Source organism: Neophocaena asiaeorientalis, unplaced genomic scaffold, assembly GCF_003031525.2.
Source record: "Neophocaena asiaeorientalis asiaeorientalis breed wild unplaced genomic scaffold, Neophocaena_asiaeorientalis_V1.1 scaffold46, whole genome shotgun sequence".
Lineage (NCBI taxonomy): Eukaryota > Metazoa > Chordata > Mammalia > Artiodactyla > Phocoenidae > Neophocaena > Neophocaena asiaeorientalis.
Genome location: NW_020175393.1, coordinates 10,370,041 through 10,397,860, shown reverse-complemented (window position 1 = coordinate 10,397,860; position 27,820 = coordinate 10,370,041).

Sequence of the window (27,820 nt, the reverse complement as noted above, 5' to 3'; positions counted from 1 at the left end):
CCAGCCCCTTTTATTTATTTATTATTTATTTATTTATGGCTGTGTTGGGTCTTCGTTACTGCACGCGGGCTTTCTCTAGTTGTGGCAAGCGGGGGCTACTCTTTGTTGCGGTGCATGGGCTTCTCATCGCGGTGGTTTCTCTTGTTACGGAACATGGGCTCTAGGCGCGCGAGCTTCAGTAGTTGTGGCTCACGGGCTTTGTTGCTCCGTGGCATGTGAGGTCTTCCTAGACCAGGGATCAAACTTGTGTCCCCTGCATTGGCAGGTGGATTCTTAACCACTGCGCCACCAGGGAAGCCCCTCAGTCCCTTTTTGATGTGCTCGCTCTGGAGCTGGAGACCGAGGCAAGTGCTGAGGCAGCTTTGTCCGCGGGCCTGGGGCCTGCCTGAAGCCTGACTTCTTGGTGATCAGAGCCATCCAGCTCAAGTCAGAGTTCTAACTCAGTAGCAGGGACCCACTCTGTGCCCTTTTGTGCCTGGCACTGGGGGCCAGCGCTGAAAAAAGGCCCAGGTGGTCCTGGTCACCAGGGAGCTCCAACACCAGAGAATAGCCTTCAAAGAGAAGCCAAGGGCCATGAGATTCCTCCCTCCCTCCTACAAATGTTTACTGAGTCCTCCATTGGAGCAGGCCTTGCTAGGCCCTGGCCATCAGTGAAGGCTTACCCTGCTGAGGTTCAGAGCACCTCACTGCAGGACCCACACAGTGCTTTCTTTCCTCTGATTTCTGAAGCTCTGCTCACCGGGGGTTCCCTCAGTCCTGAGTCTCCACCATCAGACTGTGGGCTCCCTGAGGGTGGTGCCTGAGGTGTCTCCCTCTCACAGGGTCTTCTGCATTCATTCATTCATTCAGTCCCTCAGGGCAGCCCTGCTAGGTGCCGGGCTCTTGTGAATTGGCCAGCCATGCACATGCTGTCTAAACTGATTCCCAGTGGATGAGAAGAAGCTGGTTCTGGGAAGGGGGTTCCAGGCAGAGGGAGCAGCACGGGCAAAGCCAGGGCTGAGGTAGGCAGGGAGGAAGCAGAGACTGCCCTGGAGTCAAGGAGAAAGGAAGCTTAGAGAGGGTTGGAGATTTCATCGCTGTGGCAGGAGAGAAAACCCAAGAGAGTGTCAAGTATCCGTTGCCCAAAGGAAGGCAAGAATTCAAAATTTTGCGGAATCCCTGACTCATCACTGGGGGTGGAGGGAGATGGGAGAAGGCTGGGCTTCTAGGATGATGGTCAGCTCCTTCCTCACAGACTCCTCCCCCTCTCTGTCCCGTGGGGAATGTGTCCTGGGGCCCTAACTGTCATCAAGTGCTCCCTGTTGTCTAATCACAGTCTCACCTGCTGCATCCTTGCGTGTCCTTGGTGGACATACACCACAGTTGGGGCTGGCAGTCTCTCTTCCCCGTCCCCCCAGGCCCTGGTAGAGGCCCTCCCCATCCCTTTCCCACCCCAGGTACTGTCCTGGGCCACTGGGGTTAGTTCCTGGGAAGCAGCTTCATCCTCTGCCCCGGGCCAAGCTTCCACCTTGATCTCTAGGATCGATTGAGGTCTTAGATCACACTGAGAGGGCTGGAGGAGCCAGGGAACCTCATGCTCTGTTCCTGTCTCTTTCTTACCTTGGTTCCTTTTTTTTTTTTTTTTTTTTTTAATTGGAGTAAAATTGCTTTACAATGTTGTGTCAGTCTGCTGTACAATGAAGTGAATCAGCTATATTCATACCTATATCCCCTTCCTCTTAGACCGCCCTCCCCTCTTCCCCCTCATCTAGGTCATCACAGAGCACTGTGCTACATGGCAGGTTCCCACTAGCTATCTATTTTACACATGGTAGTGTGTTTATGTCAAAGCTAATCTCCCAATTCGTCCCACTCTCCCCTTCCCCCACTGTGTCCACCTTACCTTGGTTTTTTATCTTTATCTTTTTTCCTATCTCTGTTTCTTTCTCCCCCACCCCCAACCCGTCTTTCCTTGGTCCTGTCTCTGCCCCCTCCCTCCCTCAAGGCCGCAGTCTCTGTCCCCTTGGTCCCGCTTTCTGACAGTCCTCTGGCAACGCTGGTGGACACGCTGGAGGAGAAGCTGGGATTATGGGACTGCGGGTCCCAGCAGTGCACAGGGGACCTGACAAGGGGCACCACGCATGGCCACCCTCTTCCCTGTCAAAGTCAGAGGAGATTCAGAGGACAGGGTCTCAGATCAGCAGGCTTCCATACCAGGCCCACTGGAGGAGTTCATAATAAAGGGCTGGGCACTGAAGCCCTGAGTGCTTTGACTTTCTAGAAGAAAAGCAATATGGTTGCTTCTTTAAGAGGGAAACCCTGCCTACCCAGTTCAGGGAAGGAAGAAGGTATAGTAGTTGGACTTTAAGCCTCTCCAACAAAGGTTTCACCTCCAAACTGCTGGTGGGATTGGGGACACCGTTTTGTCACGGAGAGGGGATGTGTTAGGGGCAGGAAACAAAAGAGGAAGGTGACCAGCCTCTTCTCTGCCAGACAGCAGCTCCCCGGGGCCTCGGAGCTGGGCTGGGTGTACCCAGGGCCTCTTTCTGAGCATCTGAAGGAGACATGAGATGAAGAGCTCTGAGTTTGCAGAGGAAATTAAGCTCTTGGAGAAGAGACAAACCGAGACGATGGGAACAGATTTCCAGGGGTTCTGAGTGTTGTGGAAGGCTGGGAGAGCACTGCGGGGATGGGGGCAGTTTTCTCCAGATGTAAGGCGATGCATTTTAGGGGAGGCACGGAGCAATGTTGGCACGATGCTTGGTGCCCTGGGAGGGCTGACGGGCCTGGCCCTCACAGGAGGTCTGTGCAGACTGAAGGTGGACAAACGTTGTGGACCCTGCAGTCTGCATCTTGAAGGAGAGGAGGGAGGAATTTTCCTGATGACAGGCCAGTGTGGTGACTGAGGGGCCGCGGGAGAGAAAATGGGACCCCCATCCTGCATGGCTGAAGGGGGAAGACAGCCCAGCCTCCACTGGAGCCCTGCAGGACCATGTCCTGATCCCTTTCCAAGGTCCTTCCTCTCACGCCTCTGTCTCTGTTGTTCTCTCTCCTACCCCCACCCCGTTTCTGTCTCTGACCCTTTCTTCTTCCTCTTGTCCTCCTGTCTCTCTCAGGCCCTGCCCCTCCTGTCAGTCCCTCCTGTCTCTCTCTGTGTCTGTTTCTCTCTGGGCCTCTTTGTGCCACCTGGTACCAGGAGAACCCCCTTTTTCCATTTCCATTTCCTCCCTGTGGGCACTGGGTGACCCCTGCCTGTGTGTGTGTGTGTGTGTGAAGGGGCTGCTGGCTGAGTCAGGTGGGGCAGGCTGTGGAGCGTGGGGCGTGAGGGCTGGCACGGGGGCTGCTGTCCCTCTGGGTGGTGGGCAGAGGCAGGCTTTCTAGGCTGAGGCAGCCCCCGCTGCCCCTCCGCAGGCCCACACTCATTCTCGGAAAGTCACAAGAGCCCGCCCCACCATGGCCAGTGTACACAGAGCACGTTGTGCCACTCCCCAGGTCTCTGCCCCGCCCCTGCCGGCTTCAACGCCAGCTCCCGGTGGCAAGCTGGCAGCCTCACTCTCTGAGGCTGGGACTGCTCACCTGGCTGGGTGGCGGCTCCTTCCGCTGCTTATCTGATGTCTCCCCTCAGGAGGCAGGGGCAAGAGCCACTCTGTGGCAGGGACAGGCATGCTGAGCCTCAGGCATGGCACTCACGCCCCTCCCTGCCAGCTGCCCACGGGCACACCTTGCCCCATTCTAGGAGCTGGCAAGCCAGCCTGGTCTGCCCTCCATTCCCACCCCAGCCTGGTTTTTCCCACAGGTCTTTGAAGAAGCCAGGTATCCTGTGTGGGAAGCTCACCCTCTCTTTACTCCATTTCTCAGGCTTCGATTCCTGCCTGCGACTCACCTCCTCTGGGAAGCCTTCTTGGATTGCCCACTTTCCATCTCAGATAGCCCATTCCTCCTGGGTGCTGCCAGATGGTTGGGCCCACAGCAGACACACTATGTGATTGACATCCAAGTCTCCTGGCTGAGTGCTGTTCCAAGGAACAGCCTGGGGCAAGGAGAAGGTGGCAGCACTGACTACCACCCCCCAGCTGCCAGCACTTTCCCTGCGTTATTGACTTCATTCCCACAGCAGCCCTTTCAGGTAGAGATTATTATTGCCATTTGACAGAGGAGAAAACCAAGACTCTTAGAGATTACCAACTTGCCTGAGGTCACACAGCAACACCCCTAAACTAAGACACTCTCAAAATGATGTGGGAATGACAGAGGCTTCCAGGGTGGGGGAGGGGGCAGCCCCTGCCCCTACAAGGACTTGAAGTGCCTTAGCTCCTGGACCTGTTGGGATGGGAAGTCTAGGTATTGCTACCAGCGTCTGGGATGGAGGAAGGAGGATGGATGAAATGACCTTCTGAATGCTTGCCTGGGTTCAGTCCACTCCCTCTGCCCTTCCTGTGAAGAGCTTCCAGCACCAGCCTCAGAGGGCTCAGACCCTGGCTCTCCCATGAGGGCAAACACTCAGCAGCTCCTGATCCCTGCCCAGTGCCCACCCCCCCCGGACCCCACCTCTGGTTCCCTTCCTCTGGGCTGGCCTGAGGAGGCCCGGTTCAGAGCAGCCTGCTAGTTCTCTGCTCCAGTCGGCCCCCCACCCGTCTCCCTTGCTTCCCTCCCCAGACCACCTTGGCTGGGATTCGCCCAGGATCTCCATCCAAGGTGTTTCTCCGGCTTTGGGAAGAGCCTGGATTCAGACTTCCCATCTCCGTGACTGGATACGGAGCTCATCCCTCCTCTTCCCACCCTGTCTCTGCACTTCTTTCTCTCTTCCTCTGGGGTGTGTACTATGTGCAAAGCACTGGACTTGATTGAATGCAGAGTAAGTGGGTCCACCAACAGCCAACTAAACAAAAACATGAACTAATGTAGCAGGAGCCCACACGAGGCATTGTGGGAGCTCAGGGAGGAATGCAGAGGCAGGCAGGTGCCCTCCTGGATGAGCCTTGAAGGACAGGCAGAGAAAGGAGCTCTGTGTGCGGATCTGTGGAGGGAAGAGCCTCCAGGCCACTCCCCAGAGGAATCTTCCATCTTGCATTGTGAGCTGCTGGGCAGGGCCTGTATCCTCTGAAGCAGTGCTTCTCAGACCGCCTGAGGGAAGGATCAGTTGTTTTTCTTTAAATTCCAATTTGTCATAGACCATTAAATTATAAAATACAATACAGAGGAATTGCTAGAAAAATGAAACAAGACGTACAAGCCCCAACATTTTATTGTTGGATTCAACAGACATAAAATCACTTCGTCAAATAGCTATTAAGAGTCTAAGTGCCTGTACTTGGTCTGCACTGCCCGGTCCCTGGCAGCCGTGGTTGAGCCTGGTGGATGGATCGCTCCTGGAGTGTCACTGCCTTGGAGCAGGGTGTTCAGGCTGCAGGTCGTGACCTGCTAGTGGGGTGGGAAATTAATTCAATAGGTTGTGACCCGCATTTTCAAAACATGAACTAGAACAGAATAGGAAATACAGCGCCTCACCTGTAGTAGCGGAAGTGTGGTTTTATGAAGTGTTTATTTCAGGTAACTGCACACACGCACTTGAACACACACACACGTGCTCGTCCTGGATTGCGAGGTGAGACGTCTGCCCGGGCCTGTGGCCGGGTGCCCCTCCCCACAGTGCTGTATGGACTGAAATCGGCTCTCTGATGTCACCGTCCTCGCCCGAGCCCCTTGTTTCCCTCCCTTTAGAGTCTATTTCTTTCATCTCCTCCTCTGGCCACCTCTGGGCTCTGGAGTCTTTGGTCCTTCCACTCGCCTGTTTCTTTTTTGTGTCCTCCTCCTCCCTCACCTTCCCCAGATGCTCCTTTCCTCCTGGGCCCCCCTGGAATTAGGCCCCAAATGCTGCACTGGGTCCAGGGCAACCACCAGACACAGAACAGGGGTCCCTGCTCTCAGGAAGGGAGTAGCTGTCCTAGGGAGTCAGAGCTTGTCTGGGGGGTCAGGGAATGGATTGCATAATATAAAGGAATGTGTGATAGCAACTGAACCCCGAACCCAAGCCCAGCCACGATCTGTTTCTCCCTGGAGGCCCTCGATGGGGAGAAACACATGACCCTACCCAGGGTCCCTGCTGAGCGAGCACCTCCTCTTTTAGGGCTCTGTTGGTATGCCTCTCCCATTCTAGGCATAACTTATTCAACCAGTTCTCTAGAAATGAACCTCTGGGTTGTTTCCAGTTTTTTTTTGCTTTTGTTTTTGTTTTTAAGTATCTGAAGCAATTAGAAATGGTGCTGTAATGAACATCTTTGTGCCTCTCCCTCACCACATCTGAGCTGCTGACTCCCCGAGGTCCCCTCACTTCACCTCCTGTTTCTCTCGTCTCTAACCACACATGGTCCACATTCCTCCTCAGACCCCATCTCATGTCCTGGGGCTGAACATGAGCCACAAGTTTGGAAAATGTGATCTTCTTCCCCCTCAGGCCACACACCCTCCTTCCTCACAACGACTCATTTGCTGTCTTCAGCCAGGCTTTCTAAACACCCAGCTGTATCATAAGAACCTTTGACTGGAAGTAACAGAAAACCCGACTCAAAATGGTTTCGACTATACAGGAAGTTTTCATTTCATAAGAAAAAATGTCTTGAGGTAAGGTGGCTCCAGGGAGGTTAAGTGAGTGGCTCTACCACTTCATCAAGCATCCTGGTTCTTTCTGGTTTTCTGCTCTGCTCTCCTCAGATTTGGCTTGCTCCTTAAGTGCTGTATTTCTCCTCATGGTTGCAAGATGGCTGCTGAAGATCCAGACATCACATCCAGACGTGCTATGTCTGGAGGTTGAAGAGGGACAATCTCTTTCTGTGTGTCTGTTCTTTAGATCAAGAAAATGTTTCTCTGAAATACCCTTAGCAAAACTTATCCTCGGCTCTCATAGGCCAAGGTTAGGGCACATGTGCATTCCTTTGTTAACTCCCTAACTCTGTAGGGAGAATGTGTGAGCCCCAGGTTGGGTTTTAAAGGAGAAAAGGAGTCTGGGAACAGAGACTGAATAGACAAGCCTGTGGCTCCTGCTCTGCAGACCTAGCTTGAAACTGATTCAATTAGAAAACATTTTTTGAAGGAATGAGATATGGTTTTGCCCTTGAGGGATTTTGTTGCAATGTGGGAGAGCAGAGAGCAGGGCCAGGGTACAGGGCCCGGGAAAGAAGGCTGAATTTGTTGAAACTGGAGACAGGAAGTTCTCTAGCCCTTCTCTCTGAGGGAAGGAGTTGATGAGGATCCCAGTTCCTGCTGGATTGGAGGCAGGGGACTGACTGAGATGACCTGGAGCTGGGCTTCCCCTAGAGCTGAGGCCAACTCTCTGTCAGGGATGGGGAGACCAAGGTATAGGAGGTACAGAGACAAGGGGGGCACTTATCCCAAGCCAGGGTCCCCTTTTTCCTGGCCCTCAGGTGGGTCCTTGTCCTTGTCCCTGAGTCACAGAGGGGCAGGAAGGAAAGAAGGAGAGTTGTGAGTCAGGAGCCTACCTGGGGAAACAGAAAAACACAGGAAGTGACTCAAGGCTAAAGGGCAGACAGGTGGTCTGTGGTGCCCAGGGGACAGACCCTGGGGGTGTTGGCTGAGGGCAAGGGTCCCCTCCCCAGAGGCTGCTGGTGCACACCATCCTGGCTATTTCTGCCAACCATGTTTCCCACAAACCCTCCCCTCCTCACCACAGCAGGCTGCCCGCCCACTCACCCACAAACCCAGCCACCAGCTGTCGCAATTCCTGGCACTGGTCCACCCCCTGCATCCGGGAGGGCTCATCACCTCTGACCCCAGAAGGGGAGTCAACCCCTTTCCCTGCTTCCCCTGAGTCCGTCTTCTCTGCCCTCATACCCAGAAGGGAGAGATGCTGGGGCCACTAGGGGCTGTGGCTCTTTTGAACAAAGCAGATGCATCTGTGCACACCTGTATGATGGGGCCGTCCTCAGGGTCAGGGACATCAGGGTCACATCTAGGTGGAGTGATGGGTACAAAGACAGTGGGAGCACAGGCCTTGTGAGCTGCTGGGTCCCCTGCTGTGAGCGAGTCAGAGGAGCCTTTGTCACACTGACTGGATTTCGGGTTTGAGGTCGGGGTCCCAGCTAGTAATAACATGATATTTTGCTTCCTTTTACCTCTGTTCTTATGCATTAAGCTTCCTTAGGGACCTCTGAAGGAGGAGGTATGGCGGGACCAAGGCATGATTAAAGCATATTATATTAGGTTTTATTTTACAAATGCTAGGTTATATTATAGGTAAATTTAGCAACTTGTTTTTTCACTTATTATCTTAGACATCTTTCCACAATAGTATATATAGAAAGCTTCCTTATTATTTTTATCTTTTACTATTTTTAATCTTTATTTTTATTTTTTTGGCTGTGCCACACAGCATGTGAGATCTTAGTTCCCTGACCAGGGATCGAACCCATGACCCCTGCACTGGAAGCATGGAGTCTTAACCACTGGACTGCCAGGGAAATCCCTCTTATTCTTTTTAATAGCTGCATAGACTTTCACTCTATGGATATACTATAATTTATTTAACCAATTCCCTATAAATGAATCCCTGGGTTGTTCCCCGAACTGCCCCTTAAAAAAAAATTATAAACAATGCTGCAGTGAACATCTTTGTCTATTTACCTTTGGGCACATGCATAAATGCTTTTACAGGATAAAATCCAAGAAGTTAAACTGCTAGGTCAAATAGTATGAACGTTTAAAATTTAATAGATAATGCCTAATTGCTCTCTAGAATGTACTAATTTTCCTTCCATCAGCATTGTATGAGACGGCCTTGTAACCACATCTTCCACAACCTTGTGTGGTATGAATCTTCTCAATCTTTGCAAATCTGTTAAGTGAGAAATTATATCTTGTTTTCATCTGCATTTAAAATTGTTAGTGAGATGGAACATTTTGTGTATTTTATTAGCCAGTTGTGTTTTTTGTGAGTGACCTATTTATATTCTTTGCCTGTATTCTCCCATTGGATTGTTGTCTTTTCCTTATTGTTTTATAAAAGACGACTTTTTTTTTTCATTTGGAAAAGGAGCATCTTGTTATACATCTTGCAGGTATTATTCTCTTATTTTGTCCTTTGATTTTATTTATGGCGTTTTCTCTTTTAATTTCCACATAGACACATTTATGAGTCTTCTCTGTTATGACTTCTGTTTTGTTCCATGACTGGAAAAGCCTTTGCTACCCCAGGATCATAAAAACATTTACACACATTTTCTTCTGGCATTTTTATGGCTTTATTTTTCAAATGTTTTATTTTCAAAAATTTATTTTCTTTAAATCTTTGATCCTGTTAAAATTTATTTCATTGTTAGGAGTGAGGTAGGGAATACAGATTTATTTATTTTTGTCCTGGTGTCTCAGTTTATTGAATTGAATTCTTATGTTTATTTGAGTCAATATCAAATTTCTGCATTCTTTACTACTGATCTGTCTGCCTGTAGCAGTCCCATACTATTTTAATTGTTATAGTTGTATAATATTTTAAATAGTATTTTATAGGGCTCCTCCCTCCCTTATTAGTTTACTTTTTTCTGTCCAGAGACTTTCTGGCTATTCTTTTCCAGTTATTTTTCCAGATGAATTTATTTTTTATTTTAAAATATTTATTTATTTATTGGCTGCATTGGGTCTTCGTTGCTGTGCACGGGCTTTCTCTAGTTGCAGTGAGTGGGGGCTACTCTTTGTTGCGGTGCGCGGGCTTCTCATTGCAGTGGCTTCTCTTGTTGTGGAGCACAGGCTCTAGGCGTGTGGGCTTCAGTAGTTGTGGCTCGCGGGCTCTAGAGCACAGGCTCAGTAGTTGCGACGCACGGGCTTAGTTGCTCCGCGGCATGTGGGATCTTCCCGGACCAGGGCTCGAACCCGTGTCCCCTGCATTGGCAGGCGGATTCTTAATCACTGCGCCACCAGGGAAGTCCCCCAGATGAATTTATAATCACTTTGTCACATTATCTCAAAAAAAATTCTACTGAATTAATGGGTTCATTATGGGGACACTGACATGCTTTCAGTGTTACTAACCTTATATCCAAAAGCAAAGTCTCTCTCTCTCTCCATTTATTCAAGTTTATGATTTGGGTTTTATAGCTTTTTCCAGGTATCCCTGCACATCCTTTTCTATATTTCACATTATGAGTTTATTGTCTTCACGCATGGGACCTTGATTCTTGTGTTTAGGAAATCTCGTTTTTAAACTAGCCACCTTGCTAAATCCTCTGATTATTACCAGAAGTCCTTCAGCTGATTCTCTTGGGATATCCATGTATAGAATAATATCATCCAATGATAATAATTATGCTTTGTCCTTACAATATTTATAACTCTTATTTTATTCTTTTATCTAATTGCATTATCAAGTAATTCCAAAACCATGTTAAATACTCTTGGTGGTAGTTGACAGTGATGGCTGACATCTGTCTTTAATATGGGGCTACTCCTAGACTCTCCCCATGAAATATATTGTTTACATATTAAGATAGTAGGTTATGCTGAGTTTCCCAGCATTTGGCCTTCTTGTTCTTCTGAAAGGAACCACACTTAGTCTTCATGTATTTTGCTTTTAATTAACACAATCCTAACTAATACATCCTTCCTTAGCTCAGAACTTCCTCTTAGCTGATCACTCCTCCCTTGGAAGCAGAGGCATGAGAGAAGGCATGAGGCAGCAGAGAAGATGGGTGGAGGTGTGAGATAGGCGAAGAGCTGTGTGGTCCATACTGGGTGCAGGGCATCGAGGTGGCTGAGGGCACCTATGTACATGATGGGCTGAAGCCTGGTAGCCAGAAAGAGATGGAAGTGCCTTTCAGGTGTCTTCTCTGAGCTGGCCTCCCTCTCTTTACATGACCAGCAGCTCCAGGAGCACAGAAGGAGTAAGCCCTTGACCCAGAATCGCTGCATTGTCCAGACCCACGAACTCCCCTCTGGCCCTTAATTAACCCAGTCATTTAAGAGGAAGGGAGGTGAGTTTGTGGCTGTGTTCATATTCACTGAGTGGGTACAGACACAATCCATTCTTTTCTCATGAGAGGTCAAGAGCATACAGACATGTGTGGAGGTAAACTGAGTTTCAGGGAAAGTGAGGGAGAGCATGGTCAGACATTCACAGGAGGCAGGCCTGAGTGAGTGGTGGGCACCCTGCCCGGAGGCAGGGGATTGAATGCAATGACCTCTGGATGTCGATGATGCTGTGAGGATTAACGAATTCTTGTCTTTTCCTGCTACTTTCGGCACATCCCAGTAGGGGCAACTGGGGCTAACCCCATTTCCCGGCCATGGGAGGCTGGGAAAAGAGTGGGGGTATGGTCAGCAGGAAGAGGCTCCTGCCGACAGACTGGGGCTCAGGTTGGAAATCCAGCTTCTGGCAAGACGGCAAGAGCAAGGCCGACTGTAGCCCTGGGGGCGTCAGGACGGTGGGTGAGCGTTCAAGGCAGGGCCTTGGATAGAAAGAGGCAAGATGGGTCCTTGAGTGCGGACTTGAAGGTCCGGAACAAGGAGGGCTGCGTGCGGAATGAGGAACCCTAGGGGCATTTGAGTTGGTCCCTACCAGCCACAACCCCAAGGGCTTTCCTTAGAATCGTCTTACAAAATCACGGTGGGTTCTTGAAGGATGTGGCTTTCTGTGGAAAAGTAGGTGCCACGGTCCTGTTAAGTGATTTGGCGTGAGTCTTACTCATTTCCAGTTCTTCTCATTTTCTGTACCAGGTCCAGGCCCCCCTGGCAGCGGGTTGGCTGCTAGTAAACACATCCCAGATGTGCTGTGTGAGACGAGCCAAGATGGCGGGCGAGATGGCTGCTTTTTGGAATAAAAAGCAATTTCCTCAGAAAAGCCTTCTCCTTTGGGCAGACACCACCTGATGTCAGCAGCTCAGAGAGACCAGACGAGCTCTTCCTCCCCTCTCCAGAGCCAGGGACCCTCGGGGTTGGAGGGACCCTTTCCCCCCAAATGATGCCCCAAGGCGCCTTGGGAGCTCTGTGGAGCCTCCTGAGGGGGTGGACAGCTGAACGGGAAGCGCTCAGCATCACCCCAACCCTTCCACCCTGAGCTTCAACCAAAGATGAGCCTCTGCCTCGATATGTTGTACTTATTTGGTTCAGAGTAATGTCCTTTACACCATGAGTTCTGAATCTTAAAATACATCTGAAAGACCCTGGAATAGCCCAGGGGCCCTGCCCTGTGGGCTCTGTGCCTTGGCCATGGATGCCGTGCTCCATCCTGGTTTACAGGCAGGGATCTGCAGCCAGCTGCCCAGAGTCATACTCCTGGGGCTGCCTTCTACCAGCTCTGGGTGCTCAGGCAGGCTACCTAAGTCCATCTGGGCCTCAGTTTCCCGAGTTGTAAACTAGGCTGTCGTGACAATTAAGAAAGCACTTAGCACAATACCTGGCACGTAGTGTTAGCTATTACTAATGTCCTTATCCTACCTGCAAACCCAGGAATGGCACTAGTTCACTGTCTCTCCAGGACGCCTGGTCTGTGTTCTGACCCTTCTCCCTGATTGGGCAAGGGCCACTCTGTCTCGTCAGCTTGAAGGGGATTTTTTTCCCTGAGTATAAAGGTAATACATGTTTTTTGTAGTAAAGAGGGAAAATTCAGAAAATCAAAGACAAGGAATAAAAGAAAGAAAAAATAAAAAAGGAAAGAAAGAAACAATAACAATAGAAATGACCACTGTCCAATTACCCAGAGAAAACCAGATGCAGCATCTTGAGGCTTGCATTCGTTTCTCCGCAGCCATAACAAATGACCACAAACTTGGCGGCTTAAAACAATACCCATTTATCATCTCAGTTTCTGTTGGTCAGAAGTTCCAGCGTGCTCGACTGGGCTCTTGGCTTAGGGTCTCATGAGACTGACATCAAGGTGTCAGCAGGGATGTTTTCCTTTCTGGAGGTTCTGGGGGGATGAATCCACTTCCAGCTCGTTCAGGTTATTGGCAGCATCTAGTCCCTTGCCGTGTAGGACTGTTTCCTTGCTGGCTGTCACCTGGGAGTCCCTAGCCTGTAGAGGCCTCTCTCTGGCCATTGCGTGTGGCCCCTACATCTCAGAAGCAGCAGTAGCACGAAGTATTCTTTACTCACTTGGACTTTCTCTGACTTCCCTCCCATCGTATCTCTCCTGTCTTCCTCTTTTGCCCCATCTTTCAGCCAGAATTCTCTGCTTTTAAGGGTTTATGTGATTAGATGGAGTCCACCCGGATGATCTAGGAAAACCTCTTTATTTTAGGGTCTGCAACCTTAATCAAGAGTCCCTTTTGCCAGGGAACATAATACACTCACAAATTCCAGGCATTAGGGCAGAGACATCTTTTGGGGGTACATTACTTGGCCCACCATAGTATTTATGCTTTCAGTCTTTTCTCCAGGCATATTATCTTTGTAAAGAAATATTTGTAAAAGCGTGCAGTAGTCTGCTGGCAACTCAATATCATTTCCTTCCCCCGGTCTATGCTTTCCTCTGCCCGGCAGGGGCTGGAAGCCAGGGAGCTACAGTTCTCAGAATCCCCGCCAGCCGACTAGAGGCACTTGCGTTGAGATCTGGCAGGGAGGGAGAGAAGCATAAATCATAGCATTGTTCTCCCGGCGGCTACAGGCAGGTGCGTGCGCTTCCAGATAGGAGATTTTGGAGCAGCCTTCAGGCGTTTCCTCCATGTTTCCACCTGAGGAGGCTCAGATGTCCTGAGGTTTCAGCAACTTCCTAGCGCCCTAAAAGCTCGTCACGAACCTGACAGCCAGCCCTTGCACAGCTCTGTAGACACGTCCTTCTCTGTACCACATCCCTTTCTGCTTGAAATGCCTAGAGTGGTTTCCAGGTTCCTAGCTCACCGATCCAGGGATCTCGTTGACCATAGCAATTTATAACCTTCTAGTTTTCACTAAATAATAGATCGTGAAGATAAACCTGTCCACAGGTCATTCAGTATTCTGAAAACATTTTTAAAAATCTGGGTTTCCATGGCTGTATGCTAACCTATCATATGGATGTACCATAATTTATGTAACCAACCCTCTTTTCTTAAACAAGTTGTTTCCTGCCTTTCACTTTTGTAATCCACGCTAAGAACATCGCTGGCCATGAATCTTTGTGCAAGGCCAAGAGTATTTACTTAGAATATATTCTTGAGGTGCAATAATTAATTAAAGGGTATTAGCTTTTTGAAAGCCTTTATGCATATTTCCAGATAAGTCATCTGTATTTTCTTTTCTTTCTCCTCCCACCTCTCCAGCTGTGCCTTCTCTGTCTCCTTGGTTGCTTCCTTCTCATCTCTCCTACCTCTTGCCGACAGAGAGCTAAGGGACTTAGTCCTTGCCCCTCTTCTCTTTTTTATCTATACTTATTCCCTTGGTAAATTAAGTTACTTTCATTGCTTTAAATACTGTTTGTATGCTGACGACCCCTTCATTCCTATCTTAAGCCCAAGCCTTTCCCTGGAACTCTAAGCTTGTGTATTCGAATTGCTTTCTCAGAATCTCTGTCTGGATGACCGACGGGAACATCAAAATCAGCACTTCTGAAACTAAACTCTGCTCCTGCCTCCCAAACCTGCTTTCCGCACAGTCTCCCCATCCCAGCTAATGACAACTCCTTCCTTCAAGTTGCTCGGACCGAAAAATCTGTAGTTCTCCTTGACGCCTCTCTTTTTCTCATACCCCTTGTCCAATCTGTGAGCAAATCCCGTTGGCTCTAACTTCAAAATGCATCCATAATCTGACCACTTCTCACCAGCTCCACCATTACCACCTGGTCCAAGCCGCCATCCTCTCTTAGCTGGGTCATCGCAACAGCCCCTCCTACCTGGACTCTCCGTTTCCCCTTGGCTTGGTCTATTCTCAGCAGCAGCCAGCGTGATCCTGTTAACACGTAAATCAGATCACATTGTTCCACTTCTTAGAACCTTCCAGTGGCTCCCGTTCCCCTCAACATCCTTATAGTGGCCTGCAAAACCTTGACCAATGCCTCCCCATTGCCTCTCGGACCTCCTCTCCCCACCACTCTGCTTCTTTAATCTATTTGAGCCACTTGAGCTTTCTTGTTTCTCAAACATTCCAGGAAACAGCCCACCTCGAGTCATCGCACCAGCCTTCCCCTCTACCTGGAACACCTTCCCCAGGCGTTCACGTGACAGGCTTCCTGGCCTCTTCAGGTCTTAGGTGAAATGTCTCCTCGCGATGCCTTGTCTGACCCCACCCTGACAACCCCCGCTTCTACCTTACTTTTCTCCAGAGCTCTTATCACCATCTATCAAATATATATAAATATATAACTCATTTTATTAGCTGTTTCCTTCCATTAAAATGTGTGCTTTCTGAGAATGGGAAACTTCGTCTGTTTGGTTCACTGACGCATCCCCTGAAAGAGTCCTGAGAACAGCAGGCACTGGATAAATATTTGTGGAATGAGTAAATGGATTTGGTGGTTTTCTTTTAGTGGACTCTTTGAGCAGCACATTACGTTTTACAATGTGGATCTCACTTTACCTCAAAGACTGACAAGTAGGGATGGTACAGGGGTAAATAGATCACCTCACTGTGAACCCTTTGGTGCTGTAGTTTCTCATCTGCGGTAATAACCATCTCACAGGCTTGTTGTCAAAACTAAATAAGAAAATTCAAGCAAATAACTTGCATAGTGCCTTGCACCTATTAATCACGAAATAATTACGTTTGTTTATTGCCATTTTATAGTAGACAAATCTGAGGCTTCAGAACATTTAGGAATTTGCTAAAGGTCACATGGTAAGGGGAAGAGTGAGGTTTGAATCTAGGACTTTTTTCTTTTTTTTTTTTTTTTTTTGCGGTACGCAGGCTTCTCACTGTTGTGGCCTCTCCCGTTGCGGAGCACAGGCTCCGGACGCGCAGGCTCAGCGGCCATGGCTCACGGGCCCAGCCGCTCCGTGGCATGTGGGATCTTCCCGGACCGGGACATGAACCCGTGTCTCCTGCATCGGCAGGCGGACTCTCAACCACTGCGCCACCAGGGAAGCCCCTGAATCTAGGACTTTTGATTCATGATACTTTCTGCATTAAACCAAACTTATGTAAAACTTAATTAAGGGCATAGGACTCTCCCCCAAAGCCCTAAGGCTAGAGAGATCTGGGGAGTCTCTTGATTTCTTTCTGTTGTTTGAATCCTCTCCAGGGTGTTTTGGCCAAGTCATCACTTCTGTTTGAGTCTCTCTGGGCCTGGGAGACTCACTGCCTCCAGGCTGCTTGTTTGAGGGCAAGGCATTCAGGCATCTGTACAGTTTGTCATGTTAGGTGGGCAAGGTGGCAGACAGTGTTAGGTACCTACCAAATAGCTGTCCTCCCCACTCTCCTTACTCATCCAAGTCCAATTCTCTCCAGGGCAGCAATGTGCCCAGCAAAAGCTATACTCTCTCTATTTCTTCACAACAAGGGTGGGCCTTGTGACGTAGTTGTGGCCAATGAGATGTGACTGGAGATGACTGGATGGTTTTCCTGATTAAAAGGGAGTAGGGATTTTCAGCAGGCAGCATGCCCTGCCCTTCCCTCTTTCCCCTTTTCCTGCCTGGAATATGGATGTGATGGCTGGGGGTCCAGCAGCCATCTTTTGAGCATGAGGAGGAAAGCCATATGCTCAGACTGGAGGGAAGGTAAAGCTAGAGGAGCCTGGGTCTTGGAGGGTAGTGTCAATATGGAACATCAGTCTCAAGCTGCTGTTACTGCTGTGCTTCTCACTGTGTGAGGAAAATAAGACCTCTTTGGTTAAGCCTCTGAGATCATGTTTCTGATACTTGCAGCCTAAAGCAGTCCTAACCAACACACTGACCCAGACGTTCTATAGTGGATGCCGTTCCTCAGGCTTGAGCATCTTGGCCTTTACTCCCATTTTACACGAGGCTCAAAAGGCTCCAGGGCTGTAAGAATTTGTAGCCTCCCTGGGAAGCAACAGGGGTTGATATTCCTGTGATGGATAAACACAGGCTGCAAGAAATCCCAGCTAGACATTCCCGAGAGGATCCTGCTGAGGAGGGTCCCTGCTGCACTGAGCTTATCGCTGGGGTGTCCTGCTACAGCAGGAGGTCCTGCCTATGGAGCAAGGTGCGAAGAAAGGCGTCTCCCTTTGGGCCTAGCAATTCCGCTCCTGGAACTTTGGTTCTCAATAACAGTCAAAGAAATGAACAGCTATTTGTGTAGGAGAACGTTCATTCACCGTAGTCCTACGTGTAACAGTGGAAACTAGAAAAAAAAGTTAAAAACCCAACAGCAGAGGAATAGCTAAATAAATTACGGCACATCACATTATACAATAGGATGTAGCTGAGTGCGATCATGCTGTGGATGGCCGTTTATTACGGTGGGAGCTATCGCTCAAAAACACAAACTTTGAGTACGCACAGTAGAGCTCCAGTTTTGTCAAAACGACATCTCTACGACTCCCTTCTGCTTGACTGCAGCCCTCTCAGGATGAACCCCAGAGGCAGCTGCTCTTATCATGATTGACGGCCACTGCTTCCCCTACTAGAACTTGTGGCCTGGAGGACAGGGACCCTGTGTTTCATCCCTAGAGCCCCAGGGGCTTGCCCCAGCCCCAGCACAGAGCAGGCAGACCGTAAACTTTTATGGACTAAATGAATGGGCCGTCGGCAGCCAGAGATTTGATTCCACCCATTGCTCCCTGTGAGGGTCCCTGTGTTTCCAGGTCCTGCTGACCTCTCCCTCTGCTTCTCTGCCTGGCCCTGCAACCACATTCGGGTGGTCTCCCAGGCCAGAGAGGGTGGTCCCCACTCCTGGCTGTCTGTCAGCCTCACCGGGGCCTCACCCCACACCAGGGAGATGAGAAGCTCTGGGGTGGGCTGGCTGTGCACGCAGGGAACATGCTGCCTGCAGCCCCAGTGTGCTGTCCCTGAGGCCCCATGGGGAGTAGGGCTCAGTTCTGATGCTGAAAGGGGATCTCAGCTGCTGCCAGCCACTGCCAGCTATAAAGCTATCATCCCCACACCATTTTGTTGCAGACAGGCAGGGTTTGGGTGGCCCCCGTAGGCAGCCCCTCAGGAGCAGCCACCCCACTCTTTGTGACACGGTAACCGTAAGAGTTAACATAATGGGAACAGTCCCAGAGGTCAGGCCCTGCTCTAAGGCTTTCCCTGGATCAATTCACTTAGTCCTCACAGCCAGCTGAATTGGGTATTACTACTACCATCTGCATCTCACAGAGAGGCTGACTCAGACACAGAGAAGTCGAATAGGCCTTTCCTGTCACATCCCTGCCCAGGGATGGGGTGGGGTCACCATCCCAGGCAGCCTGGGGCCAGAGCCTGTGGCTGAGCCCCTCTGCCCTGTTGAGTGGGAGTTATATGTCTAAGCACCTTCTATGTGCTCAGAAGCCTCCCACATGCCACCATTCCAGAAACTTGAAAGGAAGACCACATGGATAAAAATACAAGAGGAACAAGAATATTGAAGACAACAGGCTCTTTTCCACACTGACTTCCCCCTTCAGTCTTAGGGTGGCTGCTGTTCCCGTACTTGTCCCCTCTGACTCTGCTCTTGTCCCCTCCTCCTCATCCTTCTGGAAACTTTCTTCATGTCCCCAAAGAACCCAAGCTCTCTTTAACGGAATTGCATTATGTCCTGAGACTCGTTTGCTTGGGCTGCCGGATGTGCGGTGGGCACCTTGCGGGCAAGGCTGGGGCGATGGAGACAGATGGCGACCGGAGGGAGATTGGATTACCTACTTCTTCCCAAAGCCAATCCTCCTGGTAACTGTGTTAGGGCCCATTATTGATAGGCTTCCCCTCGGCTGTTGCTTGAGATTTGGTTTGCCTGTGACTTCTTATATCCGTTATGCTTAGAGATGGATGAGTCGGGGCCCAGCTTGGAGGTTGAGGGAGGAAGGAGGAGGGAGGCCGCAGAAGATGAGTGCCGTGGGGACAGGCTGGGGAGCAGGAGGTCAGCCAGGGCCAAGTCAGCTCAGGGCAAGGGGCGTCTGGTGAGACAGGGGAGAGAAGATGGAGCCAGAAGGTGGGGCATAGGGGCCTCGAATGCCAGGCTGAGAAGGCTGGTTTACATGTGGTCAGTAATAGGGAGCCTGGTAGGCATTGAAGCAAGGGAGGTGACAGGTGGATATGGTTTTGGAGAAAAGGAGCAAAAGGGAGTGTGGCAAAAGTCAGGCAAGACAAGGACGGTTGGGACCCCGTGACTGTCCCTTGGAGGAGGGCAGAGGATGGAACCAGGGGTCCTCAGCCCTAGTGAGCTGCGGGAGGGAATGGGACTCATCGGGTTCTGACAGAGACAAAATAGAAGTGGGGCAGACACAACAGACACTGCTCTAGACCCACGCCTGTGTTAGATCTCACTCGGTCCCTGAAGCAGGGCTGTAAGGCATTGCATGTATTAACACAGAAGTGGAGGCCTGGAAAGGGTGAGTCATTGCCGGGCTCACAGTGGAGAGGAGGTACAGCCCAGAATATCTGATGCCAATGCCATGTTCTCCTCACTGAACCGCTTGGCCTTCCAGGGCTCAAGAAATGCCCGTTCTTCCCGGCTCTTCCCTGCACTTAGAGCTCATGACAACAGTAACAGTCAGCTAGCCACCGCTTACCAAACACTGTCTTATAAGCGTCCTCTCCAGTTGTGGTTGGACTTGATGATCCTCATTGGACAAGTGAGTAAGTGGAGCTCAGAGAGGTCAATGCCTGCCCAGACCACACAGCGGGTGCAAGCCTGCCTGGTACCCCTCACCACGGTGCGCCCCATTCCCAGTCTCCGGCCCCTGTATTCCCGAATTCCACTTACTCTAATCCTCGGATTAGTAAGGAGGGGGAATTGACAGAGCAGCTCAGAACAAGCTACTCATCATGGAAACTTCTCTGAGCATCCTCAGGCCTTACACCTCCCCACCCCATATCCCTTTACAACCCAGACCTCCATCTCTCCAGGCCTGAGGCCTGGGAGCCCGGGGAACAGGGTCTGTGAGCAGGGCTGGGGAGGCTCTGCGGCCCGTGGGCAGGGGGTAGTGGGGCCGGGCTGCAGCCCCGGGCTTCCCCTCCCTGGTTGTACCAGGGAGGGGTGTGGGGAGTTGGGAGAGGGGAGGGGGACCTATTGAGTGGGAGCGTGTCCCTGCACGAAGCCAAGAGTCTCAGAGGAGGACCAAGAATGACTTGGCCTCAGCCCAGCCCTAATCTCTGTACATACTCCCTTCCCTAAGGATTTTCCCTTGGAAAAATCCGTTTAATTTTCCCAGCTCAGAGACAATGAATGGAGGATTTGGGGTGGAGTGAGGATGGTTGATGGGGGAGGCCTGTGGAGCTTGCTGTGAGAAAAGACATTTGGAAATGGAAAAGCCGGTTTCTGACATGCCCCCTCCCCCAAGAAGAAGCCAGGAATGCCGGCCATCTGACTACGGACCAGCAGAACCGCTGACTGGCCGTATGATCGAAAAGCTTTGGCTGACTGTCTCTGCTAGTTTGTTTTGTTGTTCGCATGTTCTCAGAATAGGAGACCCCAAAGACAGAAACTGCCTGTGTTCGGCACAGGAAATCTCGTATTGGTGAACGTAATTATTGTGGTGGGGTGGACAGCGGCAGTGGTGGTCACAGTGGTGGAGGCCATGGTGGGCGTGATGACGGTGGCAGTGTGGTGGTGACGGGGGTGGTGATGGTCATGGAAACTCTGAAATCACGATGGGGGTGGGTGGGCTGAGAGTCGGGGGGTGGGCTTTGTGACCTGACACACCTGGGTCCCATCCCAGTCCCAATTCCCTCTAGGAGTCACTTGGGAAAGTCAGCCTCTCTGAATCTCACTTTCCTCATCTGAAAAATGGGAATCATCAGAGCTATTGGTGGAGTTCAGGGCCCCCTGGGGTGGGCGCTGACTTCCTCCATTCTGCTCTGTCTCCGGGGGGTTCTTTGGTCCCTCCATCTGCCCTAGCTCCTTCCCTTCTGCCCACAAACTTCCTCCAGTAGTTCTCAATGGCTCTTCCCTTAATCACCATCTCAATTCCTTCCTTCAGAGCCCCACACGTTCTAAAAAAGAAGTGTATTCACATTGCCTCTGCTTCCTGGCTTCCCACTCACTCCCTAACCCCTTCTTGGTAGCCTCCGGGTTCCCAACACTCTACGGAAACTGCTCTCCCAGTCAGCAGAGACCTCCCCCACATCTCAACCTCAAGCTCTTGGAGGAAATTGGCCCTACGACCCAGAGGGCTTCGAGAGAGCCTCTTCCCAGGGCCGTCAGGGCCCACGTGTTCCTTCTCCCTGCCACCAGGCACCTGTTCTGCCTCCCTCTGCCCGCAAAGACCAGTGCTCTGATGGCATCTCCTGTCTCTGTACACACTCCTCCGGGGTCACTTGATTCCCCTGATCTGAGTCCAGTCTGTGCACAAGCAGCTCCCAAGTCCATGTCTCTGTTCTATCAGATCGCCCAGTTAGAACTCCACTTCTGGCCACTGAGCGGCCTTCCCTGCTAGACTCCCTCCAACCCAGTAAAGGAAGGCGTCCAGTGCTGAACTCACTGTGTTCTCCCCAGATCTAATTGCTCTCCACTCCCTATCACCCCAGATCCAATCCACCACTCCTCATCCCTTCTTATAAATTTCCACCCACCCACCAGTCCTGTCAATTTCCCCAGGTCATGGTGCTTTTTAAATGAACATGGAATCTAATTTAAAAAAATTATTTTTTATATATATTTTTTGCAGTACGCGGGCCTCTCACTGTTGTGGCCTCTCCCGTTGCGGAACACAGGCTCCGGACACACAGGCTCTGGACGCACAGGCTCAGCGGCCATGGCTCACGGGCCCAGCCGCTCCGCGGCATGTGGGATCTTCCTGGACCGGAGCATGAACCCATGTCCCCTGCATTGGCAGGCGGACTCTCAACCACTGCGCCACCAGGGGAGCCCTGGAATCTAATTTTATTTTCAAAACATGAAACTTTGTTCAAAACATAAACTCGTCATTTAAATTTGCCCTTTGACAGTTTATAATCCTGATTAACCAGCCCTCTTTGGTATTAAAGTCAATAAATTATATAAATCTCAGATCTTTTTTTAACTCAGAAACATAAACTCTGTTGTGACAAACCATAACATGTTAATCTGTGTTGTGTAAACTGTTAACTTCAAAAAACACACACGCCTTTTTAACACTGTTGCAAATGTCTCAGAAACTTCTTACACATCATGGTGCTTTCAGAAACAGTAGACTAGGTAATGTGGATTAACCTTCCTGCTGAAGGTAATTAGAGAAGATATAAATATATCAAAATATGTGTATATATACATATATATGAAAACACAGTATGTGTGTATACACACACACACACACACACACACATATAAGAAAAGAAAAAACTGGAGCATCTGAGTGCTAATAAGATCAATAAGGCAGGAGAGAATTATTGGGCTGGGATGTGGAGACTAGGGAGGTGCACCTGGCTTCAGAAACGCTTTTCGTTTGGGAGGGGAGGAAGCAACTGAGGTGCTGCAAGGTTGACCGGGGCTTTTGAGGGTCTTCTGGGGATAAAAGACAAGGCTTATCGAGAGAAGTGTTTGGTGACCCCCTTGCTTTGAATTGGGACCCCAAAGGGCTGCACCTGAGAAGGAAGGATGATCTGGATGTGGACAGGTTCTCACAGAGGCTGCAGCTTAGCTTTGACTCATCCCAATTCCTGAAATTGGATTAAGGTGATCCAATGTTGCTAGTGCCTTCAGGCTCTTGTAAATCCTCTCTGGAAGAAGATGTCATCCTGGTATTAGACAATTTCTACAAATGACTTTGCAAAGACAATGTCTAGGGCATGCACACACAAAAACATAACCTCACAAAACCCAAAAAAACAAGACTCCCCCCAAAACCTAAAAAACAAAAAACCAGACACATGATGAGACAACATGAACAAATATATAAGGAAAACATATATAACATCCTCTCTAGATGTTGGAGTTATGCATGTAGATTTAAAATTTTAAAATATAATGCTTAGCATTTTGGCGGATTGGCGAGGATGTAGAGAAAAGGGAACCCTTTTGCACTGATGGTGGGAATGTAAGTTGCTGCAGCCACTGTGGAAAACAGTATGGAGACTCCTCAAAAAATTAAAAATAGAACTACTATATTATCCAGCAATTCCACTCCTGGGTATATATCTGAAGAAAACAAAAACACTAATTAGAAAGATATATGCACCCTTATGTTCACTGCAGCATTATTTACAATAAGCCAAGATATGGAAACAAACCAAGTGCTCATTAACAGAGGAATGGGTAAGGAATATGTGATATATGATAGATAGATAGATAGATGATATATAGATATATATGTTGGAATATTACTTAGCCATAAAAAAGAATGATATATGGCCATTTGTGACAACATGGATGGACCTAGAGGGTATTATGCTAAGTGAAATAAGTCAGGCAAAGAAAAGTACTGCATGATTTCACTATATGTGGAATCTAAAAAACAAAGCAAATGAACAAATATAACAAAACAGAAACAGAGCTATAGATACAGAGAACAAAGAGGCCAGAGGTGAGGAGATGGGGAAGGAAATAAATGGGTGAGAGGGATTAAAAGGTACAAATTTCCAGTGCAAAATAAATGAATAATGGGTATGAAATGCCCATGTGGAGCAACATAGTCAATAACTATGTGATACCTTTGTAGGGGTGATATATCATTACTAGACTTACCACGGTGATCATTTTGAAATGTATAGAAATACCAAATCACAATGCTGTGTAACAGGAACTAACATAGTGTTGTAGGGCAATTATATGGATACATCAATCAAACTCATAGAAAAATATCAAATTTGTGGTTAGCAGAGGAAGGGAGTCAGGGTAGGGGGATTTGGATGTAGGCAGTCAAAAGGTACAGACTTTCAGTTATAAGATAAATAAGTATTAGGGATATAATGTACAACATGATAAATATAATTAACACTGCTGTATGTTGTATATGAAAGTTGTTAAAAGAGTAAATGCTAAGAGTTCTCATCACAAGAAAAATATTTTTTTCTATTTCTTTAATTTTGTATTTATATGAGATGATGGATGTTCAATAGACTTATTGAGATAATCGTTTCATGATGTATGGAAGTCAAATCATTACGCTGAACACCTTAAATGTATACGGTGCTGTATGTCAATTATATCTCAATAAAACTGGAAGAAAAAAAGAATTTTGGCAGAGAATTGAAACTATGTTTTTCAAAATGGAAATTCTAGAACTGAACGTTATAATACCTGACACTAAGAATTCAAAGGATAGGTTTAACAGCATACTAGACAAAGCTGATAGAGAATTAGTTAATTGAAGCTAGATGAGAAAAAATATCCAGAATGAAGCATGGAAAGGGAAAAGGTTGGAAAACATAGAAGAGAGTCGAATAGACCAAAGGAAAGAGTAAGAAGACTCAAGAGAATGGGGTAGCAGCAAGATATGAAGGGATAATGGCTGCGATCTTTCAAAACCTGATAAAAGACACCAATCCATCTGTTTAGTAAGCTCTAAGAACCTAAATCAGGATAAGCAGAAGGAATATATACCTAGGCCTATCAGAGTAAAATGAAAAAGTACATTTTTACTACTAGATAAAACTAAAAGCTGAAAATCAAAAATAAGGAGATTTTAAAAACAGAGAAAAACAGATTACCTTCAAAGGGACAACAAACTGGATATACAGCTGATTTCTTTTTTTTTTAATAGTAGTCTTTTAATTATTCATTTATTTTTATATTTATTTATGGCTGTGTTGGGCCTTAGTTTCTGTGCGAGGGCTTTCTCTAGTTGCGGCAAGCGGGGGCCACTCTTCATCGCGGTGCGCGGGCCTCTTCACTATGGTGGCCTCTCTTGTTGCGGAGCACAGGCTCCAGGCGCACAGGCTCAGTAGTTGTGGCTCACGGGCCTAGTTGCTCCGCGGCACGTGGGGTCTTCCCAGACCAGGGCTCGAACCCGTGTCCCCTGCATTAGCAGGCAGATTCTCAACCACTGCACCACCAGGGAAGCCCACAGCTGATTTCTTAATGGAAAACAATGGAAGCCAGAAGACAATGGGATTCTTTAGAGGGCTGAAAGAAAATAACCACCAACTTATTTTTCAATACCCAGAAAAGAATATTCAGGTGAAGATGAAATAAATACTAAGGCTAATAAAAATCATGAGAATTCATCACCAGCAAGCCCACATTAATAGAATATTTTTCAGGCAGAAGAAAATAATCCCAAATGGGGGGTCAGAGATGTAGAAAGGAAGGGAGACCAATGAAAATGATAAATACGTGGGTAAATATCACATAATACTGGCTGTATAGAAAAATAATATGATAGTGTTTGGGGGGAGTTAAGGCCCTAAGGTCCTAGCCTACATTTTGAGAGAAGAGAGTAAAAGAGTTAATTAATATTAGGCTTTGTTAAGAGTGCATGCTGTAATCTCTGGGTAACTACTAAGAAACTGTAAAAGAGTGAATAACTTCACAAAATAATTGAGGAAGATAATTTAATAGAATAATTCAGGCACAAAGAAAGGAGAGAAGAGGAAACATAGAGTAGGAAGAACATATAGAAAGCAAGATAAAACAATAGATTTAAAACCCAAATATAAAAGCAATTTTATTATATGTAAAATTTTCCCATTAAAAGGCAAAGACTTACAGATTTTTCAAACTTATTTTGGATAAGAACCAAAATTCGACTATACACTGTTTACATAGAGGTACCTGACATATAGAGACAAAGATAAAGGATGGGAAAAGATAGAACATACAACACTAACAAAAGCAAAAAGCTAGTGGAGCTATGTCAAAATAAGACTAGATTTTAAAGCATTATTAGGTGTAAAGAGAGATACTTCCTAATGATATAAAGCTTAATTCACTAGGAAGATATAACTACATTTGTATGCACTTGATAACTTGGCATCAAAATATATAAAGCAAAAACTGATAGAACAAATTATTGTACTTCAGCTTCCTTCTCTGCCTTCCTGGGGTCACAGAAGCTAGGCATTTCAGCTGTCAAGGCCCTCTCTCAGAAAACTCTTCCCTAGTTCACTTATGGAGTCACTTTTAGATGGGGAGCCATCTTGGCTAATTCACTCAACTTGTATGTAAAGAATGTGTGTTGCAGATATGATCAGTGCCTTGCTCCATCTTACAGGTACTCACCATTTTCCTACACATCTACCTGGTAGCTTCCAATTGCAAGCATCCGAGACTGTACCTGAGGACTTTTTCTGGCTGCAGAGCCTGATCCTGCATGTGGAGCATTCCAGAAGTACCAGAGAGTTAATGCTCCCGGGAGCAATCCTCAAACAATGCCTGGTGTGAGTCAGTGGATAGATACTCCCAACTCCCTTGCCCTTTAAGGATGAACTCAGAAGTGTGTGTTCCCGGAGATTTCCAGCAAGATTGATCTCCAGTTGCCCACAGGGGTAACTGGCTTGATGTAATATACATTTTTTGTTGTTGTTGCTGTCTTCCCTTTCCTGCCTGAGTTCCCCACTCCCCTACTGCCATTCTTTGAGATGATCTTCCAAATAAACTAATCTTTTTTTTTTTTTCTGGACATGCCGTGCGTCATGCGGGATCTTAATTCCCTAAGCAGGGATCAAACCAGTGCCCCCTGCAGTGGAAGCTCGGAGTCCTAACCACTGGACCACCAGGGAATTCCCTCAAATCCTCTCTTAGGGTTTACTTCCAGGGGAACTCAAACTCAGATATCACTTATTTTAATGATAAGGACATCACCAATCCTTGCAATGTTGCTTGGCTCTGAGGTGGTCTTCATTCCCCTGCCCTATCCCTTTGACCCTGTTCTCATCTATGACTTCATGTGTGTCTTTCACGAGGACTGTTCAGACAGTGGTTTCCAGCGCCCATAATTTCTCTCCCACTGTTTCTCCACAGGCGGCTTCAGTAAACTTCCTATTAAGCAGAGAGCTCATCATTGCCCACCTTCTACTCCGACATCTTCAGTGGGTTCGTATTGCATGTAGCAGAAAATCCCAACCCTCAGTTGACATGCAAAGTCCTCTGTGATCTAGCCTCAATTCACCTTTCAGCCACTCCCCATTCTCCACTGCTTTCTCCCCCAAATCTGTGCTCACTTCTCAGCCACCTTCATCCCTGGGCACCAATCCTCGTGTCTCACTATTGTCCATTATGCTCTCCCCAATTTGAGAAGTCACAGGTCCATGAGCCAACCTCCAAGGCTCAGCTCAAACGACACTTCCGTGAAGCCTTCACATTTAGTCTTTGACTCTCCCATAGTGCCTCAAATTTGGTGACTGCTGGTGGATTTTGGACAGATGACACTGAAATTCTTAAGAAGGAGAACTCCTGGGTTCCCCTCATTGGATTGCCTATAACACAAATGTGCTGTGGAATCTTGGGCCAGTCCCTTATCCTCCATGGCTCTTAGTTACGACAACTACACAGTAAGTACTTTTGACTAGAATCAGTGTTTCTCCAATGAAGGAAGGGGTGCAATTTTTCACTGTGCAGATGGCCTTGTGCGTTGTGGGACATTTAGCATGGACAGCTGTGACTTGGGGAGCAGGAGAGTGCTAGAGACTGACCACCCGACATGTGGGCAGTGGCTACAGCTGTGACAGCAGCACTCCTGCTGGCGGAGGCTGCAAACACACCTGGCTATCTAGACTGCATGGTGTGTGTGGGGGATGGAGGCAGAGAAAGGTTGCCATGTTAGTGAGAGATGAGAGATGGTAAGGGTGGACGAACCAGCTGTAGGGAAGCCTTTCCTCAGACCTAGCATGTGGCTGGGGCTCTGGGGAGAGCTGCCCAATGTTGGGAGCTCAGGGTGAGTTTTCAGGAGGTTCTGGGAACTGCTCCATTCATTGGT